We start from the raw sequence: 9,288 nt of genomic DNA on the forward strand, positions 1-9,288 counted from the left end.
ATGTTTTCCAGAAATGTTAAGAAGGTTTCTTGTGGGCGTCGCACGCTACCTACTGGGCGTGGCAGACCAGTATTAAACTCAAGAGAGGAAGATGAAGTGAACACAATGGGCGTTGCACGCCACCTACTGGGCGTGCCCCGCCAGTTCAAATTTCCAGGGAAGAGAGCAAGAAGACAAACCCTGGGCGTGCCACTTGGGCTCGAAGGCGTGGCACGCCAGGCTAACCAAATGTTTAAGAAGACCCTGGGCGTGCCACTTGGGTCCGAAGGCATGGCACGCTGATGAGCGGATAATTTATACCCTTTTTGGCATTGTTTTTATATAGTTTTTAGTATGTTTTAGTTACTTTTTATTATATTTTTATTAGTTTTTATGCAAAAATTACATTTCTGGACTCTACTATGAGTTTATGTATTTTTCTGTGATTTCAGATATTTTCTGGCTGAAATTGAGGGACCTGAGCAAAAATCTTATTCAGAGGCTGAAAAAGGACTGCAGATGCTGTTGGATTTTGACCCTCCTACACTCGAAGTGGAATTTATGAAGCTACAGAAGCCCAATTGGAGCGCTCTTAATTGCGTTGGAAATTAGACATCTTCGACTTTCCAACAATATATAATAGTCCATACTTTGCTCGAGATTTGATGGCCCAAACTGGTGCTAAATGTCAGCCTAAAACTTTCTAGCGTAAAACACCAGAACTGGCACTACAACTGGCGTAAAACGCCCAAACAGGCACCCAAGCTGGCGTTTAACTCCAAGGATGGCCTATGCACATGTAAAGCTCAATGCTCAGCCCAAGCACACACCAAGTGGGCCCCGGAAGTGGATTTCTACACTATCTGCACTTAGTTACTCATTTTCTGTAATCCTAAGTTACTAGTTTAGTATAAATAGTACTTTTTACTATTGTATTCACATCTAGGAACATCTTTGGATGAACTTTATCATCTTAGACATTGGAGGCTGGCCTCATGGCCATGCCTAGACCTTTTTCACTTATGTATTTTCTACGGTGGAGTTTCTACACCCAATATATTAAGGTGTGGAACTCTGTTGTTCTTCATGAATTAATGCAATTACTACTGTTTTCTATTCAATCACGCTTGATTCTATTCTAAGATACTCACTCGTACTTCAATCTGGAGAATGATATGATTCGTGACACTCATCATTATTCTCAATTCAATGAACGCGTGCCTGACAACCACTTCCGTTCTATCTGAGCTCAACGTAGTCATAGGCGACAGCTTGAGTGCATATCTCTTGGATATCTAATACACGAATTGAGTCCGTGAGATTAGTATCTTCGTGGTATAGGCTAGAATCATTGGCAGCATTCTTGGGATCCGGAAAGTTTAAACCTTGTCTGTGGTATTCCAAGTAGGATCCGGGAAGTGATGACTGTGACGAGCTTTAAACTTGGTATTTTTCATCCGAGACGAGGGTGCAAAAGGACAAGGGTCCTATTCCGACGCTAGTGGGAACCGACAGATGATTAAACGTGCGGAAGCTATACTTGGTATTTTTCATCCGAGACGAGAATTCTGACAGTTGATTAGCCGTGCAGAGATCGTACCTGGTATTTTTCATCCGAGAGGATCATACAGCTTGCCATGGAAGGGAGCACGCATGATTAGAAGAAGACAATAGGAAACCAGAGGTTCAGAAGCAACAAAGCATCTCCAAACGCTTATCTAAAATTCCCACCAATGAATCACATAAGTATCTTTATTTTATTTTATGTTTTATTTATCTTTTAATTATCAAAACCTCATAACCATTTGAATCTGCCTGACTGAGATTTACAAGATGACCATAGCTTGCTTCAAGTCGATAATCTCCGTGGGATTGACCCTTACTCACGTAAGGTATTACTTGGACGACCCAGTGCACTTGCTGGTTAGTTGTGCAGAGTTGTGAAAAGTGTGAATCACGATTTCGTGCACCACACGCCAGGCTAACCAATGTTGAGAAGACCCTGGGCGTGCCACTTGGGCTCGAAGATGTGGCACGCCAAGGAATGTAATGAAAAGGGCGTGCCACTTGAGGAGCTGGGCGTGGCGCGCCAAGCCAAACTTAGTGGCTAGGCGTGGCACGCCACTCAAATGCCAGCGACACGCCAAGCTAAAGGGTCACGTTTTATGAGTTTTCCTTTTCCTTCCAACTGTAATTTTCTTTTCTCTTTTGTATTTTCCTAATTCTAGTGATAGGAGTAGTATAAATAACCCCTAGAAGTATTGAAAAGGGGGTTCGGAAGTTATTTTTTGATTGGCAAGTTTTTGTTTTACTTTTACACTTCACTTCTTCTCTTCCATCTCTTGTACTTTTCTCTAAGCTATGAGTAGCTAGACTCCCTCTCACTGGGAGAGGGAGCTCTGTTGTACTTGATGGATTAATGATAGTGATTTTCTTCTTCTCTTCATCTTCTCTTTGATTTGCTAGAAGGAATTTCATTCTTCATGCTAGTGTTCAATCATCTTGGGAAAGAGGTTGAATGCAAAATGGGTTTCATGTGAACCTTGGAAAAGGAAACATGAAACCATGCTTGAAAATCCCTTCTCACAATTGAGTAGATATGGGTTTTGGGATTAGATATGGTGACATATAATCCACCCACTATTTGGATCTCTGAGGATGTGTGGTATAATCAGGGACCAAGCATATCTCTCTTCATGAGCAATTAGACCAAGGAATTGGCTGATTATCAATATTTGAGAGATTGAATCACCAAGGGATTGGGGTTCAATCAATCATGATTGCCAAGAGGTTAATGAGTTGCATAATTGAAGATGAGATGAGCTGAATTTAATCCAAAGAGAGCAACATCTCCTAATCACAATGAATTTCCCCTATTTTCATCTTCCACATTCTTTATAGCTTTCTTTTGCATTTTGCTATTTCCCATTCCCATTTACAATTCAGTCATTTATATTTCTGTTCTTTACATTCTTGCTATTTACTTCTCTGCACTTTATTGCTTTCGTTTATTTTTGAGCTATTTACAATTCTGCTGTTTAAGTTTCTGCACTCAATATCCTTACATTGGTTAGCTTAACTAAATTCACCCACTAATTAAAATTGCTCAATTATACCAATCTCTATGGATTCAATCCCACTCTATTATGGGTTATTACTTGACAATAATTTTGATGCGCTTCCCAAAGAACGGATTCATTTTATATGGGGAGTGAATTCCGGTCATCAAGCCCCCAGGCTAAAACTCTTCCCATTTGCTCTGAGTGCTCAAGCAAATGAATGGTGGCATATGGAACTTAGAGAAGTTGCGAACACCTGGGATAACGTTGTTAACAATTTTCTGAATAGGTTCTCTCCCTCACAGAGATTAACTAAGCTAGTGACCGATATTCAGACCTTCAGGTAGAAGGAGAGTAAGTCTCTCCATGATGCTTGGGAGAGGTACAAGATGATGTTCAGGAATTGCCCTCCTTATATGTTCTCAGGATGGGGCAAGACAATGATCTTCTATGAAGCAATCTCTGAGATAGCCAGGAAGATAGTATATCACTTTGCAAATAGTCCTCTGTTCTTTATAGAGACACATGAAGAGGCATATGAGCTCATTGAGATAGCTGCCAATAACCAGCACTTATACTCCTGTGAGGAGACCCCAGTTAGGACAGAAGTTCTAGACATGGAGACCTTAAATGAAGGTGAGACAGTAGTCTTCACCAAAGAGGACGAACCTCAGGAGCCTGCTACTGAGGGACTGAAGGCAATTAAGATCCAGGTGGATCCTGAGGATGCCATTAAGCACGCCCCTAGAGAAGAGAAGTTAATTCTTCTCTGGGCATGTAAGAGGAGCCTGTGATGATCACAGAGCTCGCCCTTACAGAGGTGAAAAAACCTCAAGAGCTGCCTTTCCTAGGCATGTAAACAGAACCAGAAGATGAGCAACTGGCTCATCTCAAAGCAGCATTCAAGAAGCTGAAAGTCATTATCTCTTTACAGAGGTATTTGAAAAGAAAGACCTTGATAAACCCCATTTGTAGGGATTATCTTGTGTTGAATTTAGAGGGTTTTATCATCTTTTCCCACATTTATTCAATGAAATAGCATGGTTTCATGATTGTCTCCTAATTTGTGCTTAAGTGTGAAAACATGCTTTTTAGGCCCTTAATTCTTTAATCTTGATTTACCTTTGATTCCATTAGATGCCTTGATATGTTTGTTAAGTGATTTCAGATTTAGGAGGCAAATATTGGATCAAGGGAATGAAGGAAAAGCATGTAAAAATAGAGAACTCATGAAGAAATGAAGGAATCACAAAAGCTGTCAAGCCGACCTCTTCGCACTTAATCGACCATAACTTGAGCTGCAAAGGTCCAAATGATGCAGTTTCAGTTACATTGGAAAGCTAACATTCGGGGCTTCGCAACGATATAAGATTTGTCATAGTTGCTACACGTATGGTGACGCGTACGCGCTCTATACACGCATGCATCGTTATTGCCATATGATCCACTTAAAGCAATACGTGGCCAGCGAATTCTAAAGCCTTGTGGGCCCAATCCAACTCATTTCTTATGCTATTTAACCCAAGGATTGAAGAGGGATGAGACATCTAGTCATTAATTTAGTTTTATTATGCTTTTAGTTAGTTTCTAGAGAGAGAAGCTCTCTCTTCTTTCTAGAATTAGGAGTAGGTTAGATCTAGATTAGGAATTCTTAGATCTAGGTTAATTTCATGCTTTGATTTACTTTTTCTTTTGCAATTCCTCTTCTTCTACCTTTCCTCTCTCTAGTTTAACATTTAATTCTTGTAATCCTTTACTTTTATATTCATGCACTTTTATTTCTTCTATTTTCATTTCAATGCAATTTATGTTTTCATGTTCCTTTATTGATCATTTGATTTATTGTTGTTTAATTTCTTGCAATTGAGTAGTGTAGATTTACTTTCCTTGCACATTTTACTATGCTTTTCTTTTGTGCCTTCCAATTGTTTGATGAAATGCTTGGTTGGATTTTAGAATAGATTTTAGTACTCTTTGCTTGGGAAGGTAACTTAGGAACTCTTGAGTTACTAATGTCCAAGTGATTGACGATTGGGAGCCATTAACTCTAGATCTCACTAATTGATTTGGTGGAGAACTAGGACTTATGGACTTGGATTGACATAGCTCACTTGACTTCCCTCTACTGTTAGTTAGGGGTTAACTTAGTGGGGTTGGTCCTTGCCAATTCTCATGTTGTGGTTAGTGATTAGGATAGAGATCATTGACTACCAAACCTTGCCAAGACCTCTTTAGTTGTTAGTTTATTTTTATTACCATTAACTTTTCATGCCTCTTATCAAAAAACCCCAAAATATCTCATAACCAATAACAAGAACACTTTATTGTAATTCCTACGGAGAACAACCCGAGGTTAAATACTTTGGTTTATAAATTTAGGGGTTTGTTACTTGTGACAAACACAATTTTTGTATGAAAGGACTATTTTTGGTTTAGAAACTATATTGCAACGAGATTTTATTTGTGAATTCTAAACCACACAAAAGTCTAATCATCAAACCTAAGGGGAGATGGAATAGAGGTTTTTACTGAAAAGTACAATATCCTAATTCAGAATGAGCTGCCTAGGAAGATGCCAGAGCCAGGGAACTTTCAGATCCTATGGACTAAAAGAAAGCTAACTTTTGACAAAGCCTTGTATGATCTTGGCTTTAGTTTAAATCTGATACCTTCATCTGTGATGAAGAAGTTGGGAATCCAAGAGGCACAAAAAACAAGGATTACCTTGCATAAGGATTGGATGGTGTTCAAGGTTCTTCACCCTCCATTACACCCTGATAAGGGAAGCACTTGCATAAAGGATTCAGCATTCAAGCATCCTCCCTTGGATGAAACCAATTCAATCCCTCATAAGACCAAACGTAAGTTCCACAAAGGAGGAAGGCCCCAAAAGGAAGATACATAGTGGATGGAAAAATAAAAATATCCCTAATGAAGGCTTTTCACCATGGAAGAGATAAGTGACAAAAAAGGACACCAGCATATTGCTGCAAGCCCAACCCTGCCTCAGGCAGTGAAAAAGATCCTGTCTCCTGAGCGTATTATGCTATTCCATGAGAGCACAGGAAGGAAGCTCCCAGTAAGGAGTACGAATTTATTCCTCTATGACTATCTTCTTCCTTGAAAGGAGCTGTCCATCAAGCTGATGACATTAAAGAAGTGCTTCTTGGGAGGCAACCCAACCCTAATTAGTTATTTTTATTTCTTTTAATTTGTTTTTTCTTCTGTAAATTATTTCTTTAGGTTCATGATCATGTGCAGCAGTCAGAACAGAGACAGAAATGTTCAGTAGGGAAAACATAACACTCTGGATGTAGTGTTTGATAAAGCCAATTTTTAGAGTTTATCTTGTGTTGAATTTAGAGGGTTTTATCATATTTTTCCATATTTATTCAATGAAATAACATGGTTCTATAACTTCTCCTTTAATTATGCTTAAGAGTGAAAACATGCTTTTTAGGACTTAGAATAGCTAAATTTAATTCACCTCAATTCCATTAGATGCCTTGATATGTTTGTTAAGTGATTTCAGATTTAGGAAGCAAAGATTGGATCAAGGGAATGAAGGAAAAGCATGTAAAAATGGAGAACTCATGAAGAAATGAAGGAATCGCAAAAGCTGTCAAGCCGACCTCTTCGCACTTAATCGATAATAACTTGAGCGACAAAGGTCCAAATGATGCGGTTCTAGTTGCGTTGGAAAGCTAACATCTGGGGCTTCGAAATGTTATAAGATTTGCCATAGTTGCATCGCGTTTAAGGGTGCACATACGCATAATACGCATATGTGCTGATGGTTGCACATGATTTACTTAATGTAACTCGTGGCCAGCAATTTTAGAAGCCTCGTGGGCCCAATCCAACTCATTTCTGATGATATTTAACCCAAGGATTGAAGAGGGATGACACACTTTAGACACTAGTGTAGTTTTAGATTAGTTTTGGAGGGAAAGTTAGTTTTGGAGAGAGAAGCTCTCACTTCTCTCTAGGATTAGGATTAGGTTAGATCTAGATTAGAATCTCTTAGATCTAGTTTAATTTCATGCTTTGATTTACTTTTCTCTCTGTAATTCTTCTTCTTCTACCTTTCCTCTCTCTAATTTTGCTTTTAATTCATGTAATTCTCTACTTTCATGTTGATGCACTTGTGTTCTTCCATTTTCCTTTAATGCAATTTATGATTCATGTTCCTTTATTTGTTGATTTGATTTGTTGTTGTTTAATTCCTTGCAATTGAGTAGTGTAGATTTACTTTCCTTGCAATTTTACTATGCTTTCCTTTTATGCCTTCCAAGTGTTTGATAAAATGCTTGGTTGAATTTTAGAGTAGAATTTTATGCTCTTGGCTTGGGAAGGTAACTTAGGAACTCTTGAGTTACTAATGTCCAAGTAATTGATGATTGGGAGCCATTGACTCTAGATCTCACTAATTGAATTGGTGGAGAACTAGGACTTATGGACTTGGATTGATATAGCTCATTTGACTTTCCTTTACTACTAGTTAGAGGATGACTTAATGGGATTGATCCTTGCCAATTCTCATGTTGTGGTTAGTGATTAGGATAGAGATCCTTGACCACTAAACCTTGCCAAAACCTTTATTGTTAGTTTATTTCCTTTGTCATTTATATTTCTTGTCTCTTATCCCAGAAACCCCAAAATATCTCATAACCAATAACAAGAACACTTTATTGTAATTCCTAGGGAGAACGACCCGAGGTTTAAATACTTCGGTTTATTAATTTTAGGGGTTTGTACTTAGTGACAACCAAATTTTTGTATGAAAGGATTATTTATTGGTTTAGAAACTATACTTGCAACGAGAATTCATTTGTGAATTCTAAACCGTCAAAAATCCTATCATCAAAATGGCGCCATTGCCGGGGATTGCAATGGTGTTATGTTATTGGTTATTTTACATATGTGAATATTGTGAATAGTTTGCTTGTTTGATTTAGTTGCTAGATTTTATCTCCTTGTTTTTGTGCCTTTTATTTTTGTCTTTGCTATCATGAATTCTCACTTTGGCTATGAGTTTGGTTCTAATTGTGTTGTAGGAAATGTGAACTTCAATGACCACATGCATCAATGTTGGAACCAACAAAGATGGGAGGAGCCTCAAGGAATTGATCACTCCTATTGGCAACAACCTCCGGATACTTATAGGTATAATCACCATCCTAATACATCTCAATTCAATGGCTATGGTGAATATTCTTGTTTCAATCAACAGCCACCATCATGTGCCTATGAATCTTGTCCTCAACATGAACCTCAACCATACTCACAAGCCTTTCCATTCCAAACATCTTCCTATGATCCATATCCATCATATGACCAATCACCCATGCCATTTCCTTGTGACCGTTATGAGCAAGGACTTTTGGAACCACCACAACCCTGTCATGACTACTATGAAGAACCACCTCAATACTCAACATCTCCATACCCCTACCAAGAGGAACCACCTTCCTACTATGAACCCTTTCTCCAAAATAATGAACCTTCCTATCCACCCCAAGCCCCAATAGATGACTCTCTCACATTGCTACTTCAAGGACAAGCGGATATGCAAAGGAACACCTTAGAGTTTGTGACTAACTTGACCAAGGTAGTGCATACTTTAGCCTACCGATGCTTGAACACTCAAGGTGCTTCCATAGCCACATGTGAAGAATCAATTGAAGAGCATAGCATGAAGGAGAGATTGGAAATTCCTGTGGGAAATGAGGGATGTTACTTTATATTGGAACAATTGGAGGAGCCTATGGTTATTGAAGAAAAGGAAGAAGTGGTTGAAGTTTTAGGAGATGTTGAAAGTCCATGGGAATGTAGCATCATGAAGCACTCTTCCAAGAAGCTTGATATTGATGTTGAGGAGGGTGTACAACCTCCAAGGCATATCGTCATAGGAGACTTGGAAGAGGTTCATCTAGAGATAGATTCAATCATGGATGAATTCCTATCTACAATTGAATCCTCTCCCATTGGACATGAAGTTGAAATTATAGAAGAATGTGCCCAACCTCCCATACCCTTAGTGAGAAATGAGAAAAAGGTTGAATCAGAAGAGAGTCACCAAGAGGAAAAAGTTGACATGGTGTACATCAAGATTGAAGAATATGAAGAGGTTGATCAAGAGACGGATTCATTCATTAATGAATTCCTGTCCAAAATTGAATCACCCCCCATTGGGTAAGAAATCGAAGTTCTTGAAGACAACACCAAACCACGTGATAAAAGGAAAAAG

Source organism: Arachis ipaensis, chromosome B5 (genome assembly GCF_059453495.1).
Source record: "Arachis ipaensis isolate K30076 ecotype BB chromosome B5, ASM5945349v1, whole genome shotgun sequence".
NCBI lineage: Eukaryota > Viridiplantae > Streptophyta > Magnoliopsida > Fabales > Fabaceae > Arachis > Arachis ipaensis.